A 17396-nucleotide genomic window follows, 5' to 3' on the forward strand; every position below is an offset into this window, starting at 1 on the left:
AAGCAAGAAGGGAGAATAAAATATATAATTATATTATACGAGAGAGAGAGAGAGAGAGAGAGAGAGAGAGAGAGAGAGAGAGAGAGAGAGAGAGAGAGAGAGAGAGAGAGAGAGAGAGAGAGGAAAATTAAATATATAAATAACGAGAGAGGGAAAGGAAGAATTGGAATAAAGAGAGAGAGAGAGAGAGAGAGAGAGAGAGAGAGAGAGAGAGAGAGAGAGAGAGAGAGAGAGAGAGAGAGAGAGAGAGAGAGAGAGAGAGAGAGAGAGAGAGAGAGAGAGAGAGAGAGAGAGAGAGAGAGAGAGAGAGAGAGAGAGAGAGATGAAACAGGAAATAAATATATAAATAACGAGAGAGGGAAAGGAAGAACTGGAATAAAGAGTGCCTTGAGGTGTCAGGATGGCAGTCCCTCCAGCATTCACTATGCCCAGGTATCAAGTATCCGCACCCACACTTATGGTAGGCTGAGTGCATCCTATGATCTGGTGGTGATGCGGCTGAGGCTGGGCTATAGATATTACTGGGAGGTCAGTGGGGCTGACCCTGTACCTTGCCGCTTGTGTGTCAGGCCAGGGGGTCACACGCTCAAACACTATGTCCTGCAATGTTCTGCTATTAGTGCCTACCGCCCACAGGGCCACTGGGACCTGCCTGGGCTGGCGGGCTGGCTCATTAACAATAATGTTCCTTCAGCTGTGCTTAGTGAGTATCCTGCATTTGCCCCTAGATTGTAGTCCATATGTACAGTCCCTTATGTTTGCTCCCTTGACTAAATCAAGGCCTTTATATTTTTAACACTTGTCCCCTACCATAGTATCTTTTTAGTTTCCTGGTGCTTCTTACACATGTATCCTTAGTTGTATAATCACACTCTGTACTGCCTGGGGGTTGGGATGGCATGCTCCTCCTTTCCTTTGTTGTTTTACTTGCAACAATAAACTATCAATCAATCAAGAGAGAGAGAGAGAGAGATGAAGGAAGAGACAGGAGATAAATAAATATATAAATAACGAGAAAGGGAAAGGAAGAACGGGAAGAGAGAGAGAGAGAGAGAGAGAGAGAGAGAAAGCAACGGACAGCTGTGTTGGGGTTAAGAAGGGCACACCTCCAAGGTCAGGAGGAGGCGCCTCCGGGAAAGGCGTCCGCGTACCCAGGAGCGAAAGAGGAGGAGGAGGAGGAGAGAAGAGGAGGAGGAGGAGGAAGGCATGAGAAAGAGGGAGAAGATAAGAAATATTAGAAGAAAATGAAGGAGTAGGAAAAGGAGGAGGATGAAGAGGAGACGGAAGGCATGAGGAAAGAGAAGGAAAGGAGGAGGAGGAGGAGGAGGAGAAGAAGAACAAAAAAAATGAAGGAAGAGGAAGATGGAGAAAACGAAGAGAAGAAAAAGAAGGAAAAGAAGAGAACGGAGCAAGAGAGAGAAGGAGGAGGAGAGGAGAGGGAAAAGAAAACTAGAATGTAAAGAGAGGAAGAAAAGGCGAGAAAACAAAAGGAAGAAGAAGAAAAAAGTACAGACTTGAGGAGATAGAGAGATAGAGATAAAGATAGAGACAAAATGATAATAAACGGAATGAGAAAAGATGACAGTAAAAGGATATATACAGAACAGGATTGAAAAAATACAATAAAAATGATGAGAGGAAAAAATAAGAAAGATGGCAAGAGAAAATATGATTAGGAATAGAAGTAGAAAAATAGAAGCAAAAATGTTAAGAGATATAAAAGAATAATAAAATACAGTAAAATACGTTTCTTGAGAAACTAAACAGACAGACAGATAGACGGATACCCACCCTTCTCCCCCTCCCTCTTCCGTTCCCGCCATCCCTTCCTGCCATACTCTCCCTTCCCAACCCTTCCTTCCCTTCCCTACCCTCCCTTCCATTCCTCTCCTTTCCTTACCCTTTTTTCCGATCCTTTTCCTTCCCATCCCTTCTCTTCCCTTCCCTTTCCTTTCCCTTCCTTCCTTTACCATCCTATCGGTTCCCTTCCCTTCCCAACCAATCGGAAAAAAAGAGTTAGGAAAGGAAAAAGGAATGGAAGGGAGGGGTAGGATAGGAAGAGGAGAGTATGGAAGGAAGGGATGGAGGAAGGAAAGGGATGGGAAGGGAAAGTATCGGAAAAAGGATAAGGAAAGGAAAGGAAAGGAATGGAAGGGTAGGAAGGAAAGGGAAGGGATGGGAAGGCAAGGGAACAGATGGAATGGTAAAGGAAGGAAAGGGAAGGGAAAGTATCCCTTCCCTTCCCTTTCCTTTACCATCCCATCTGTTCCCTTCCCAACCCTATACCCTTGCCTTCCTAACCCTTCCCTACCTTTCCCTTCCCGACGCTTTTCTTCCCTTCCCTTCCCTTCCTCTCCCTTCCCTGCCTTTCCCGGTCCTCCCCTTCTCATCACATCCCTTCCCTTCCCTACCCATCCGTTCCCTACCCGTGACGTCCCTTCCCTTCCCTTCCCTTCTCAACCTATCCCAACCCATAAATACCTTCCCTTTCCATTGCTTCCCTTCCCTTCCCTTCCCATCCCTTCCCTTCTCATCCCATTCCTTACTTCCTCTCTCAACCCATTCATACCCTTCTCTTCACAATCCTTCCTTTCTCAACCTTTCCCTACCATTCCCTTCCTAACCCTTCATTTTCGTTTCATTTTCTTCCCTTCCTCTCTCTCTCTCTCTCTCTCTCTCTCTCTCTCTCTCTCTCTCTCTCTCTCTCTCTCTCTCTCTCTCGTCCCGACAAACGCTCTAGCCAATGTCATGAACACACACACTTTTGTCTATTTTTAGCTCTCCCAAACCACCTCCCTCTCCCCTTCTAGTGTAGCCTATTTAATTAGTAGGGGAGAGCGGTGATGATTCGGACAGTGGGATGGTCCGGCCATAGCACTTATTGTAAAGTGTATGGGACTGAGTGCCGCGAGATTTTGTGTGAATGTGCAAAACTTTGTTGCCTTGGCCCACAAAGGGACAACCACGCCCTCAGAGCTGTTATTTTCGATGCAAGTCCTACTTTATGATTTATTGCATCTCATATGTAATATTGTCAGGGTGTATCGTAAGCTCTCGCTTCAAAAACGTGCCAATTAGCGAGATGTAAATTATTTCGGTGACGCAGCGATGCCCGGCGAAGGTGTTGCCGTGTATCACCCGTGAAGCCTCGTGCTGGAAAAGGACGTGACCACACATTTGCTTTTTAGAGTCGTGATGATTCGGACGGTGGATTTTTTCATGATTTTTATTACATTTATATCAATTTAAACATTATAGGTGTTGCAACGATTATAAAAAGGTTAATTTGGTTGATTTATATTCCGATATTATGCTTGTGAAAAGAGAAGGAAGACATATCAAAATTTTTGAGATTCCTTGTAGCTCTCTTTTATTTTTTTCCCTCTAAATATTGAGAGGATACTTTTGTCCTTATACAAATGTTTTGTAGAAGATATAATCTTGTTTATTAGCCAATCAAGCTTAAGTTATATTAATATTATGGCGAGTATTGTGAGTGTCCGTACCACCCACCTCCCTGGCCGAGCCATCGCCGCGGGTGGGGATGGCTCGCACGATTTAGAGACTTGTCTCTCGTCGCCTACATCTGAAAACTGGAAATAGCTACGAGCGTCATATTAGCAGCCTAAAGAGCCAGATGATGGAGGAACATTTTGAGATCAACAAAATTACACTACTTCTTAAACTTCTTCTAAAAATATTTTTCTGAAAAGAGAAAGGGAGAGAAAGAAAGGAAGAAAAGGAAACAGAATGGAGGAGATAAAAGAAGAGAAAAAGAGAGAAAGGAAGAAGAGAAAAGATACGAAGGGAAGAATTAAAGAGGAGAGAAAGGATAAGAAAGGAAGGAAGCGAAACATAAGAGAGAAGGAGAGGAAAGAGAAACGGAAAAGACGGAGAGAAAAGAGAAAAACGATGCCATAATTAAGGTCTGATTATATTCCCTTTATATTTAAACTAACTTAATATTCCTTGATTCAACCTTAAAAGTCATAATAAAAGATAATTAAGAGAAAAAATACATATAAAAATGAACCGCTAGAACGAGGAGAGAGATACGAACGGAGGAAAAGAAGAGAAAGGAAGGAAGAAGAAAGGCAGAAAGAAAGGAGGAGAAAGAGAAAGAGAGAAAGGAAGAAAGAAGAGAAAAAAAAAGAACCGCTAGAACGAAGAGATACGAACGGAGGAAAAGAAGAAAAGGGATGAAAAAAGAAAGAGCAAGGAAGATAAGGAGACAAAAGAGTTATAAATATTGAAAAGAGAAAGAAAGAAAAGAGGAAGAGAAAAGAAAAAGGAAAAAGGAAACTGCTAGAACGAGGAGAGAGATACGAACGGAGGAAAAGAAGAAAAAGGATGAAAAAAGAAAGAGAAAGGAAGATAAGGAGACAAAAGAGGAAGAGAAAAGGCAAAGAGAAAGAAAGAAAAGAGGAAGAGACAAGGGAAAAGAAAAAAAGGAGCCGCTAGAACGCGTCGACTCGGTTTGTTTACGTTTTGCCGCGGGGAGCTGCACGTGTGGGCGGCGTTCAAAAAGATTTACGTTTATTTCACGTTCCTGACCTCGCCCGCCTATAAAAGTAAGTAGGCCTATGGGAGAGACCTTGGGGCATCGGTAAGCTTATAGTTGGGCGGTCTAGTGGAGCGGTAGGCCTATAAATATGGGTGCTAGGTGAGGGTTAGGTAAAATTTTCTACTACGTACTCTCTTCCTCCTCCTCCTCCTCCTCTTCCTCTCTCTTCCCTCTTCCTGCAGACCTTAAATTTGAGTGTAAGGTCAAGTTTAGGGCTTATGCTATAGCTGCTACTACTACTATAGGTGCGCGTCGCCTCAGAGCTCATCTTTGTCACATCCTGCGTTGTAACAGGGCGGGCGTGACATCGGAGTTACCACAGTGTGCCTTCCCCAGGTCCTCGTTGCTCCAGGGCGTAGCTCCGTTACCCTGGGGGGCCTATGGGGGTGCGGGGTACAGGCACCCATCGCTCCGGGACACCTTGCCTCAGTGCTCATCTCTGTCAAATTAAAGACTCAAGAGGTAAGCTTGTGACAGGTGAAGTTTGGGGTCTAGAGCATAGCTACTCATTGCCTTGGTGCTCATCTCTGTCACATTGGGTTACCACAGTGTGTTCCTTACCCAGGGGTCCTGAGGTACACCTATGGAAGGATGAACAGCTCAATACTAAGTTACATGAAGAGAGAAGGAAGTGAAAAAAAGGTTTAATATATAAACAGATGATTGAAACAGCATTCAATTAATAAGACTGACTCTGCAAAATATTTAGGAAAGCGTGCACAGCCACCTCTGGCCAAGTTAATACTTACAACATGGATTATTTTTACTCCCTGAATGCAGTGCATTAACAAAGGACTTCCTAGAAATAGAAGGGGTTGAGAGGAGCAAAGTCCCCTGTTCGCTAGGTTACGTAAAGTAAGGCTTGGTTAGTTTAAATATACTGGGCAGGCAGCGAGGGTGGCAGGAATACAGTGCAGGGCAGGGGTGGCCCACTACGCGGGCCAGTGTTGTGAAAATGCCTGCTGCAGAAATGAGTGGCTCTGGTGTCTACCATGCATGGGGCAATATACAGCAGAAAACATTAATATGCCTGGTTTTTTTCTGGTTTGTCCACTTTTTTCCTCAATAAGCGTGGGTGTGATTCTAGAGATTTTGGATAAGCAAGTCGCTGGCGTCCAACGCTCACTGGGGGAACACACACACAGCGGCAAAAAACATTAATTTGCCTGGTTTTGTTCTGGTTTGTCCACTTGTGATCTTGGTGAGCGCTGAGTATAATCAGTAAGCAAATTGAACCTCTCTGTCAGCTATGTTGAGGCAGTGGGAGGTGACGGGTGTACAACAGGGATTGAAAAGTCAATCAAATAGTGATATCTGGAAGTGAATACTATCTCCATAATAAACAGCATCATATTTTGTCCAGAAATAAGCAGTCAGCATCTCAAAATTAGTAGGCGACCCTCTCGTGAATAATCCCACCTGAGGTTTTGTGCCCCGGGAGGCCTGGAATGCCTGTAAATATGAGTTGATGGTGGCAGGAATGCATATTTCTGAAGTCTGTACAGGTGTGTTCTGCCTACTCTGGAACAGGGCAGGGTAGATTATTTTTTATTTATTATTATTTTATTTTTTTTACATCTCCGCCTGTAGCGCCGGTAGGCTTTCTTCATGGGCCTGGATGGTGGTCGGCTCAAGCCTGTCATGGCGCAGGCAATTTTTATAGTGGCGCCAGTTATGCTTGGCTCATGCTGCCCCCCGGAACTCATTCTTGATTCACTGGGCGGTTTCTTCTTCAGTCTGGATTGATGGGTGGTCTTCTGGACAGCATGTGGGTAGTCTGTGGCCACTTGGCGGTTAGGCTATGTAAGGTTAGGTAGGAAGTATTACAGGTAATGTTGAGCGGGAATCACAATGAAAGTATTTTCCAGAATGGCCCGTGGTTAGTTTTCAAGTTACAGCCGAGCGTCTTCACTCAGGAACCACATACCTGCAGAGACTTCAGGAATATGCAGCCCGGCGGTGTGTTTAGGCAGGAAGGCAAGGCAGACAGACTGGTTACATTGATAGCACTGTGTCTCCTGATGCAGGCAATGCTATTTTGTTCCTGGTGGCTCCCCTGTCTCTCTGTTGGCACCTTTTGTTCTTACTTACACTAAATATAAAGTAATAAAGAAGAAAGAAAAGCAAATGTGGTAAATGTATAGTTTAGTTCTGCTGCCTCAAAATATCACCATGATGTGAGAAGGCACACAAAACTAACTTAATAAAGTAATGGTAAATAAATGACAGTAATAATTGATAAATAAATAATTGCTAATGAGTTAAATCTTAGTTATGTCATAAGTGCCATGCCAATTATTATTATCATTATTATTATTATTACTATCATCATTATCATTATTATTATTATTATTATTATTATTATTATTATTATTATTATTAATATCATTATTATTGTTATCATTATTATTATCATTATTGAAGGAAAGAATATAAGGTTCTAGTCTTTGGTAATTGTTGCTACTACTACTACTACTGCTACTAACTAACCTAAAGTAACCTTGATAGTTTTGTTTTCTCCCTTGAAACAGTGATTGCCCAAAATAATCATAAAGAAAAAAAGGAAAAAGAAAAGTCAGTCCAGGTATATAAATGTGTAGCATAGTTCAGCCACCTCAGAAAGCCACAACAAAACTAACCTAACCTAACCTGGATAGTTTCGTTCTCTCTCTCTCCTGAAACTCTGAGAAGTTGTGCGTCAGTAAAACAGCCTTGCAAGCCTCCCTGCCTCATGTAACTGCCATGATGGGAAGGTTCACAAAACTAACGTAGCCTTACCTGGATACATTTTCTCTCTGTCTCTTTAAACTCAGAATTTTGGCATCAGTAACACAGCTTTCCTGCCTCCTGTAACTCATAACACTGCCATGGTGGGAAGGTTCACAAAACTAACGTAACCCAACCTGGATACTTTTTCTCTCTCTGTCTCTTTAAACTCAGAATCTTGGCATCAGTAACACAGCTTTCCTGCCTCCTGTAACTCATAACACTGCCATGGTGGGAAGGTTCACAAAACTAATGTTACCTAACCTGGATAAGTTTTATTTTCCTTCTCTGGAAAATAAACAATTGAAATACCTAAACAGAAATAAAGAAAGATGGCAGTGTGACCCTTCTGGTGTACCATGAACCTATAGGAAAGTATTATCATTATAACTCTGTGCCCTGTGTCCCCAGCTGTGTGAAGAAGCTGAGCAGCGTCTCCCTGGCCTGGGCGTGGAGTGAGCTGGTCCCCTCATCACCAGCACCATAGACCAGGGGATGAGGTGCTCCTGGCCCTCCGGCACACCCTCCTGGGCGGACCAGAGGATGTCCACTGTGCTGGTGAGTGGCCTGACCCTTGCATCTCTCTGGGTCATTGTAGTGCTCCAAACTTGCTCTTTTTCTGTGGCCTGACCCTTGCATCTCTCTGGGTCATTGTAGTGCTCCAAACTTGCTCTTTTTCTGTGGCCTGACCCTTGCATTTCTCTGGGTCATTGTAGTGCTCCAAACTTGCTCTTTTTCTGTGGCCTGACCCCTGCATCTCTCTGGGTCATTGTAGTGCTCCAAACTTGCTCTTTTTCTGTGGCCTGACCCCTGCATTTCTCTGGGTCATTGTAGTGCTCCAAACTTGCTCTTTTTCTGTGGCCTGACCCCTGCATCTCTCTGGGTCATCATGGGTCATTTCAATTTCAATTGCATATTTTTTCTTCATTGTTCTATTTATTCTCTCTCTCTCTCTCTCTCTCTCTCTCTCTCTCTCTCTCTCTCTCTCTCTCTTTTTTTCCCATTAAAAACAAGCTTGAGCAACACTTCCTTCACCTCAGTATTCACTAAAGTAGAAATGCAAAGTCTTGGTGCCATTTGATTAATATAATTTCACTCAGGGCAGGTTTAAGGGCAGACCGCCCAGTGTGGACCATAAGGTGTGTGTGTGTGGTTTGAATATCTGTGTAAATCTCTCTCTCCCTGAGATCAGCAGCAGCAGGCAAGGTCAAGGAGGGTAAGGTCAAGGACTTCTGCCAAAATGTGTGACCCCAGCATGCAGTAAACTGTGATAAGGAACAATGTTTTGCCCTGTGTGTGTGTGTGTGTGTGTGTGTGTGCAATATGCCTACATGTTACCTATGGTCAATTTTTTAGGTCACTCCACACTCCTATCAAGGCCGTGCTGGACAGGCTCAGTGACGACTCAGACACGTCAAATATCTTCCCTCAGAGGCACTGACAGGTACGCCAACACACTTTGTATGTCTTAGGAAGCAGGCTCACCATTCCTTGTATACAGAATATTACTAGTATTATTGTGCTACTACTACTACTACTAATAATAATAATAATATTGCTGGTTTTGTTATAAGAGATATACTATTACAGTTAGCCTTATAACTTCCTGGACCTCTACTCATTTCACTATATTAACTGCTTTTTACATTGATTAACTTATTTTCTGCTCTCTGTGCTGCTCCCAGGCATTCTTATGCTGCTGCTGCTCAGTGGGATTCCGTTTACAATTCTAATTCTCTGGTTCTGTGTGTTGTGTGTTCTTGTATAGAGTCTCCTAAGGTTATTTGAGTCTCCTTCACTTGCCCTCAGTAACCTTACACTCTGCCATAACCTCTGATACTCGTCAATGGGATTCTGTTTACAATTCTAATTCTCTGGTTCTGTGTGTTGTGTGTGTCCTTGTATAGAGTTTCCTAAGGTTACTTGAGTCTCCCTTCACTTGCCCTCAGTAACCTTACACTCTGCCATAACCTCTACTACTAGTACTACTACTTCTACTACTACTACTACCACCACTCCGCAGGCTTCTACAGTGGTAGGGCTGAAACGACACATCCTGGCGGGGGGCACCTTTGACAGCCCAGGACACACCTCCGCCCCCGCCAGCAACCTCATCACCCGACTGCTAGTTCAGGACCCAGTGCAGTGGTCCAACTCAGAAGAGATTGCTGCCACGAGTACCTGGCTAGTGCCCCCCCTCTTATGTACTAGCCCTGACCTTCAGCGACGACCCCGACCCCATGGAGGTAAGTTTAGGGGAGGGAAGGGGAGGGGAGGAATGGAAAGGAAAGGGAAAGGAAGGAAGCATTTGTGTGTGTGTATTTACCTAGTTTACCTAAAGTTGTGATTTACAGGAACGGAGCTGTGCTGGTGCTGTCCTGCCTTTCCAACTACTTCCATCTAACGTGGCCATAAATGCGCTTATTGACTTAGCCTGCACCACTTCCCTCTCCAGGCCATTCCAGACCCCCACACATCTCTGCAGGAAGCTGTTCTTCTTGATGTCTCTTCTACACATTCCTTTTCTCAACAGTTTTCCATTTCCTCTTAAGTTTCTCTCTTCTCTTATCAAGAGGTCATCTCTATCCGATTTCTCTACACCATTTATCACCCTATACAGTGCTATTAAATCTCCTCTTTCTCTTCTACTTTCCAGTGTAGGGAGGTTCAGCCTCAGCAATCTTTCTTCATAAGGCAGGTCGCTCAGACTAGGTGCCATTTTTGTTGTCGCTCTCTGTATCCTCTCCAGTTTTCTTACGTGTTTCTTAAGTGATGGCGACCAAGCCACTGATGCATATTCTAGTCTAGGGCGTATCAAGGTCACAGTTAATTTCCTTGCCATGTCCTCACCAAGGTATGTGAACGCTGCTCTGATGTTCCTCAGCAGGTTGTGTCTCAGCTGATATTTTATTCACGTCTCTCTGGAGACAAGTTCTCTGTGATCATCACTCCAAGGTCTTTTTCTTCTGTCTTCCTGTCTAACTTATCCTTACCCAACTTATAATGTCCCTCTACTCGCATTCCACTCTTTTCAAATTCAATAACACTGCACTTTTTGGTATTAAATTCCATTTCCCACTTCCTGCTCCACCCCCACACTGTGTCCAGGTCTCTCTGGAGCAGTAAGCAGTCCTCCTCTTTTTCCACTCTTCTCATTATCTTAGCGTCATCGGCAAACAGACTCATATAGCTATCCACTCCTTCTGTCATATCATTAACATATGCTGCAAACATAATTGGGGCCAACACAGAGCCTTGCAGAACTCCACTCATGACATTTTTCCAACTTGATTTCCTGTCTGTAATAGTTGTTCTCATCATCCTGTTCTTCAGAAAATCCTCCATCCACTTTAGAAGACCACCTCCTAATTTACCCACTGTCTCCAGCTTCCACATCAACCTCCTATGTGGCACCTTGTCAAAGGCCTTTTTCAAGTCCAGGTAGACAGCGTCAGGCCATCCATCTCTCTCCTGCACAACATCTGCCACCCTTGAATAGAAACACACCAAGTTTGTCAGGCATGATCTTCCTTTCCTAAATCAGAACTGCCCTTCTGTGATGATTTCATTTTCCTGTAGGTGCTTCCTCCATTTCCTTTTCACAGTTCTTTTGCATATTTTTGACACTACGCTCGTAAGGGAAGCTGGTTGATAATTAAGTGGGTCGTCTCTTCTTCCGCTCTTGTAGATGGGGACTGTGTCAGCTTTTTTCCAGTCCAGAGGGACTACACCCTCAGCCAATGATCTCTTTATAACTTTGTGTATTTTGTCCGCCAATTGATTCCTGCACGCCTTCAGCACCCAGTTGGAAACACTGTCAAGACCCTGTGACTTCCTCACATCTAGATTCTCCATTTCACTAGTTATCTCCTGCACTGTGATTTCTATGTCACACAGGCAGGGCCCTCTTGGGCCTAGTCCAGTTGGTACGTCAAACTTGCTTTCTCTTGTGAATACTTCTTGAAAGCTTTTGTTCATTTCTTCCGCCATCTCCAACTCGTCCTCATACACCTCGCCATTAACTTTCAATTTTGTTATTTCCTCACGCTGTTTTAGTTTCCCGTTTATAAATCTGTAAAATAGCTTCGGTTGGTCTGTGCATTTGTCTGTTATATCCCTTTCAAAATTCAATGTTTCCTCTCTGCATATTCTAATATACTCATTTCTTTCTTGTTTATATAGTTTCCAGACATTCTGCCGTTTCACTCTGCTCCACCTTCTCCAGGCCTCCTCTTTCTCTCTCCTTGCTTCTTTGCATCTCATGTTGAACCCGTCCTTCTTTCCCCTGCAATTCTCTTTCACTTTTGGCACATACTTCTTAACCCCTTCATTGTAAATCTCTAATAATATATTCCATTTTTCTTCCACTCTGCTTGCTTCTTGGAATCTAGACCAGTCTGTGCCTTCAAAATATTTCCCCAGTTCAGTGTAGTTAGTTTTACTAAAATTATGCCTTCCAGTTCTGTGTCTTTCCTTCCTTACTTCTCCTCTTTCTTGTTTTATCTCAAACTGAATCACCACATGACCACTTTTTCCAATTGATAGGTTATAGTCAATGTTTTCAATCACATTTACTTCATTTGTGAAGACTAAGTCCAGGCTGGATGGCTCGTCCTGTCCACTATACCTTGTGAAATCTGATGCCCACCGGGTCACTGTATTCTCCATCATCAGCTTTAGTAACACATTACCCCGTGCTTCCCCTTGTTGTCCAGTCTTCCCAGCTTACTTCTTTACAATTAAAGTCTCCCATAATCATTAATTTGTGCACGCTTTCACCATGTTGTCCAAACAGATTCTAGTATCTCCTAGCATGTTGTTATAGTCCTCCACTGACTATGATGAGGTCTTAGGTGGCACATACACAACTACATGTGTGTGTGTGTGTGTGTGTGTGTTTAATATATATATATATATATATATATATATATATATATATATATATATATATATATATATATATATATATATATATATATATATATATATATATATATATATATATATATATATATATATATATATATATATATATATATATATATATATCTCTCTCTCTCTCTCTCTCTCTCCAGGGGCTTCGTGGTGCAGTGGTTAGCACACTTGGTTCACAACCAAAAGAGCCCAGGTTCGATTCCCGGCGGAGTGGAAACATTTGGGCGTTTTCCGATACCCTACGCCCCTGTCCACCCAGCAGTGAATGGGTACCAGGTATTAATTGGGGGTTGTGTTCTATCTCCTGGGATCTGTTCCCTTCTATAATTCCTTCCCCTCCTGTCTCTCCGGCATATGACCACATGTTGTGCCCAATAAACAAAACTTTCCAACTTTCTTTCCTCTCTCTCTCTCTCTCTCTCTCTCTCTCTCTCTCTCTCTGTGGTTTCTGAGAGTGTCTCTGCCTGTGGTTGTGTTGTGTTTCTGGTGTTTTTGCCTGTGATTTGGCTGTTTCCGAGTGTTCTACGTGGGTTTCAGAGTGTTTCGAGTGTGTTGTTGTGTTTCCGGTGTTTTTGCGTGTGATTTGGTCGTTTCTGAGTGTTCTATGTGGGTTTCAGAGTGTTTCGAGTGTGTTGTTGTGTTTCCGGTGTTTTTGTGTGTGATTTGGCTGTTTCTGAGTGTTCTACGTGGGTTTCAGAGTGTTTCGAGTGTGTTGTTGTGTTTCCGGTGTTTTTGTGTGTGATTTGGCTGTTTCTGAGTGTTCTACGTGGGTTTCAGAGTGTTTTGAGTGTGTTGTTGTGTTTCCGGTGTTTTTGTGTGTGATTTGGCTGTTTCTGAGTGTTCTATGTGGGTTTCAGAGTGTTTTGAGTGTGTTGTTGTGTTTCCAGTGTTTTTGCGTGTGATTTGGCTGTTTCTGAGTGTTCTATGTGGGTTTCAGAGTGTTTTGAGTGTGTTGTTGTGTTTCCAGTGTTTTTGCGTGTGATTTGGCTGTTTCTGAGTGTTCTATGTGGGTTTCAGAGTGTTTTGAGTGTGTTGTTGTGTTTCCGGTGTTTTTGTGTGTGATTTGGTTGTTTCTGAGTGTTCTATGTGGGTTTCAGAGTGTTTCGAGTGTGTTGCTGTGTTTCCGGTGTTTTTGCGTGTGATTTGGCTGTTTCCGAGTGTTCTACGTGGGTTTCAGAGTGTTTCTGGTGGTTTTGCATGTGATTTGGCTGTTTCCGAGTGTTCTATGTGGGTTTCAGAGTGTTTCAAGTGTGTTGTTGTGTTTTTGCGTGTGATTTGGCTGTTTCCGAGTGTTCTATGTGGGTTTCAGAGTGTTTCAAGTGTGTTGTTGTGTTTCCGGTGTTTTTGCGTGTGATATGGGTACGTCGGGTGTTCTTGCATGAGTTTGTCGTGTGTTTCTCGAGTGTTTTTTTTTTTTCCTTTTGCGTTGTGCTTGCAGACACCTCACCCTTTGAATTCCCCTGAGGAGTCGATCTGCTCCTCCTCACTACACCCTCTCTAAATCCCCTAAAGGATTAACCCTTCCTATCCCCCTTCCCTCACCTCACCTAAGCCCCCCCACCCTCGCTCACCTCACCCCCTCTCTGCTCCTCACTACAAATCCCCTAGAGGATTAGCCCTTCCTACCCCTCCCAAAATGTCGAGTCCGTTCTGGTGGGGCACCGAAAGGGAATTTCCCTGATTAGGCGTTGTCAGATGTACTAGCAACAATTATTGTCTTATTGTTAGACTACTTCTAAATGAAACTTCATAATAGTGTATTTATATAAAATTATAATAAGGATGTATAGAGAGCTCTGAATATTGTTCTAGTGGAATGATAGCAATGACTTTGTATAAATACCACAAAATGTGGCAGCTCTGTTCTCCAATGTTGCCCTTTTTGAGGCTGGGTCAAGGGTACAGTGACCGCGCTAATCCGCAGGTAAACGAGAGGTCAATTCTCATGATAACCCGACACACACACACACACACACACACACACACACACACACACACACACACACACACACACACACACACACACACACACACTGAGAGAGAGAGAGAGAGAGAGAGAGAGAGAGAGAGAGAGAGAGAGAGAGAGAGAGAGAGAGAAGCACAGTACTTGTAACGGTAGCTTCTCAGCTCACTTTTTTACAGGGCGTTCTGTTGTCTGTCGACTGTGTCTCTCCAGGCAGCATCTTGAGACAAGACTGCAGGAGCAGGAATAGAAGATGGAAGCAGGCCAGAATAAAATAATAGAGCTTTCTCTCCCCAGGCAGCATCTCGAGACAAGACTGCAGGAGCAGGAAGAGAAGATGGAAGCAGGCCAGAATAAAATAATAGAGCTTTCTCTCACCAGGCAGCATCTCGAGACAAGACTGCAGGAGCAGGAAGAGAAGATGGAAGCAGGTCAGAATAAAATAATAGAGCTTTCTCGCACTGTTGCCTCCTTGCAGGAATTCATCCAGGCTAACGTTGCTGTGGTGCCAAACCCTTCTCCAACCGCCCCCTTGCCCTCAGCGGTACCGTCGACACCAGCGGACAACACCACGCAACGGGAGGATGCTAGTGGCACCGCCCATGATGGCTTCACCGTCGTGAATGGAGGAGCCAAACCAGCCAGACAAGCGATTTATCCTGTTCATTGCTTCAACAGGTTTGCCATTCTGGAGGAGGAGGACGAGCAGGAGAGCACCTTCCTGGTGGGTGACTCCATGATTCGCCAGCAGGTCGTTGAGTTCTGCGGCAGAGTTCCTCGTCGAAGACGGAACTATTGCTATCCTGGTGCTGGGATCGACGACATAACTGCTGCTCTTGAGGAGATCTCCCCCCAGGCTACTAATGATTCACTGTTTGTTATTCACACAGGTACGAACGACGTCACCACGACCCGGTCTGAGGAACTCCTGGAGAAGTACCGTAGGATCATCCAGCAGTATAAGTCTAAATCCCCTAACATTTTGATTTCGGGAGTTCTACCACGGACGTGGGCGGAGAGCGACTTCTTCAGTAAGGCCTTCAGCCTAAACAACCGCTTACAGACTCTTTGCAGAGAGCTTGACGTGGAGTTCTTCAACGCCTGGGACAATTTCTATGGACAAAGTGAGCTCTTCCACAGGGACGGATTACACCTGTCTCCCATCGGGGCAGCCAGATTCGGAAGGCTCCTCAACGACGCAGTACGTGACACCCAATAAAAAAACGACCCTCAGCCACGTCCCTCCACCCCGCCCGTGTAAATAGACGCCATTCATCGCAACAAACCCGTAACCGTGATCCCGCAAGTACCTCCACCTCTATTACCAAGCCTCTAGATAACTTAGAAATTGTTAGTTTCAATGCGCGTAGCCTAAGAAACAAATTTGATGAACTAAGATGTCTTGCTCTGACACAATATTTTGACATAATTGCTATAACCGAAACATTTATCGACACCACAAATATTGATTTAAGTTCCGAATACAACATAGATGGCTACAGACTCTTCAACAAAGATCGTGTAAACCGTAGAGGCGGCGGCGTCGCCCTTTTTGTCAAAAGCTATTTGCAACCCACTGACAAAACACCAAGAGACAGTAACGTTGAACATTTGTGCGTGCGAGTAAACATTGCAAAAGTTAATTTAAATATATCTGTCACTTACAGGCCTCCCGGGCAATCACTCGATGACGACCTTGAAATGTACAGCGTCTTAAGGCAGTCAATAACAACGAGTCACTGATATTAGGAGACTTTAACCTCCCCCATATCGACTGGGCGACACTGTCAGGTACAGAAGGCGAGTCACATAGAATGATCGAATTTCTTGAAGAAAATTATCTAAGCCAAATGGTTTCTGAACCAACTTGACAAAATAATATACTTGACCTTGTTATAACGACCCAAGATAACCTAGTCAGTAATGTCACGGTAGGAGAACACCTCGGTTCCTGCGATCATAAATTAGTGCGCATTTCATTTACACGTATATTGTGTTTGCTTCACATTGCCACACTCGGCTCACAACCGAGAGAGCCCGGGTTCGATTCCTAGGCGGTGTGGAAAAATTTGGGCGGCTTTTCCGATACCCTACGCCCCTGTCCACCCAGCAGTGAATGGGTTCCAGGTATTAATCGGGGGTTGTGTCCCGTCTCCTGTGATCTGTTCCCTTCTCCTATAATTCCTTCCCCTTCCCTCTCTCCAGCATACGACCACAGATGTTGCACCAACTAAACAAAACTTTCCAAACTTTTCACATTGCCAGAAACTGAGGTGTAACTTTTAAATGCTGTCTTGCGGTTACCATCATCATCATTGTCAGCATTAGCAGCAGGGTGTGTGTGAGACAGTCTGTAGTGGTGGACACGGAATTGCACAGTCTGGGCAGGCACACAACCCTGACAGAGAACAGTTATTGAGGGACGACTTAGATATTTATTCTTGATGTATAAGTGAAGAGAGTGTACCTGCAACACACCAGTACTCTAGTGCACTGGCTCTTGAACTGGAGGGTGTGCTGCCGCTAATAATTTCCAAGAGGGGCGTCAACTCTGGGAGAAAAGTAGCTAGCAAAAAATTTAAGAACCTCCGCTCTAGTGGTTAAGTAACACACCCTACCACCACCACCATCACCATCCTCACCACCATTTCATCACCGCAGGCTGTTCAAGGTGGTGGAGACCCTGTTGCATGTTCATCTGGTGGTGGAATTCCCTGGCGGCGGCGGCGGCGAGCTGTTCAACACCATCACCACGGAGCGACGCATGACGGAGGCACGGGCAGCGGCAGTCTTCACACAGGTGCTGTCTGCCATAGCCTGCCGTGTGTGTGTGTGTGTGTGTGTGTGTATTTACCTAGTTGTGAAATACAGGAAAAGAACTGTACTAGGCTCGTGCTGTCCCGTCTCCATAACACTTATTATCCAGTTTGGCTTTAAATTCTTGAATCATTTTTGCACACACAGTCTCCTCATCAAGTCTGTTCCATGTGTGTGTGTGTGTGTGTGTGTGTGTGTGTGTGTGTGTAGGGGAAGGGGAGACTCATTCACCCACGGTTTGATCCATGCTAGACTCAAGGGAAGGGAAAGAGAAAGTAAAGAAAGAAACGGTAGGAAAGGAAAAGGAAGAGAGAGGGAAGGATAGATGTGTGTGTGTGTGTGTGTGTGTGT

General features: G+C 44.2%; 1 long non-coding RNA gene across 2 annotated transcripts; it reads left to right on the forward strand.

Moving 5' to 3' along the window:
- The first annotated feature begins 4289 nt into the window (after positions 1 to 4289).
- LOC126992456 (uncharacterized) lies at positions 4290 to 17142 on the forward strand. Of its 2 annotated transcripts, none has more exons than XR_007746562.1 (6): positions 4290 to 4571; positions 4859 to 5026; positions 7742 to 7888; positions 8687 to 8774; positions 9354 to 9576; positions 16890 to 17142. It is a non-coding gene; the product is annotated as an uncharacterized LOC126992456 (long non-coding RNA). The 2 variants fall into 2 exon arrangements; XR_007746563.1 differs by having other exon boundaries at positions 4901 to 5026; positions 16890 to 17140.
- The last annotated feature ends 254 nt before the right edge of the window (positions 17143 to 17396 follow it).

Source organism: Eriocheir sinensis, unplaced genomic scaffold, assembly GCF_024679095.1.
Source record: "Eriocheir sinensis breed Jianghai 21 unplaced genomic scaffold, ASM2467909v1 Scaffold468, whole genome shotgun sequence".
NCBI lineage: Eukaryota > Metazoa > Arthropoda > Malacostraca > Decapoda > Varunidae > Eriocheir > Eriocheir sinensis.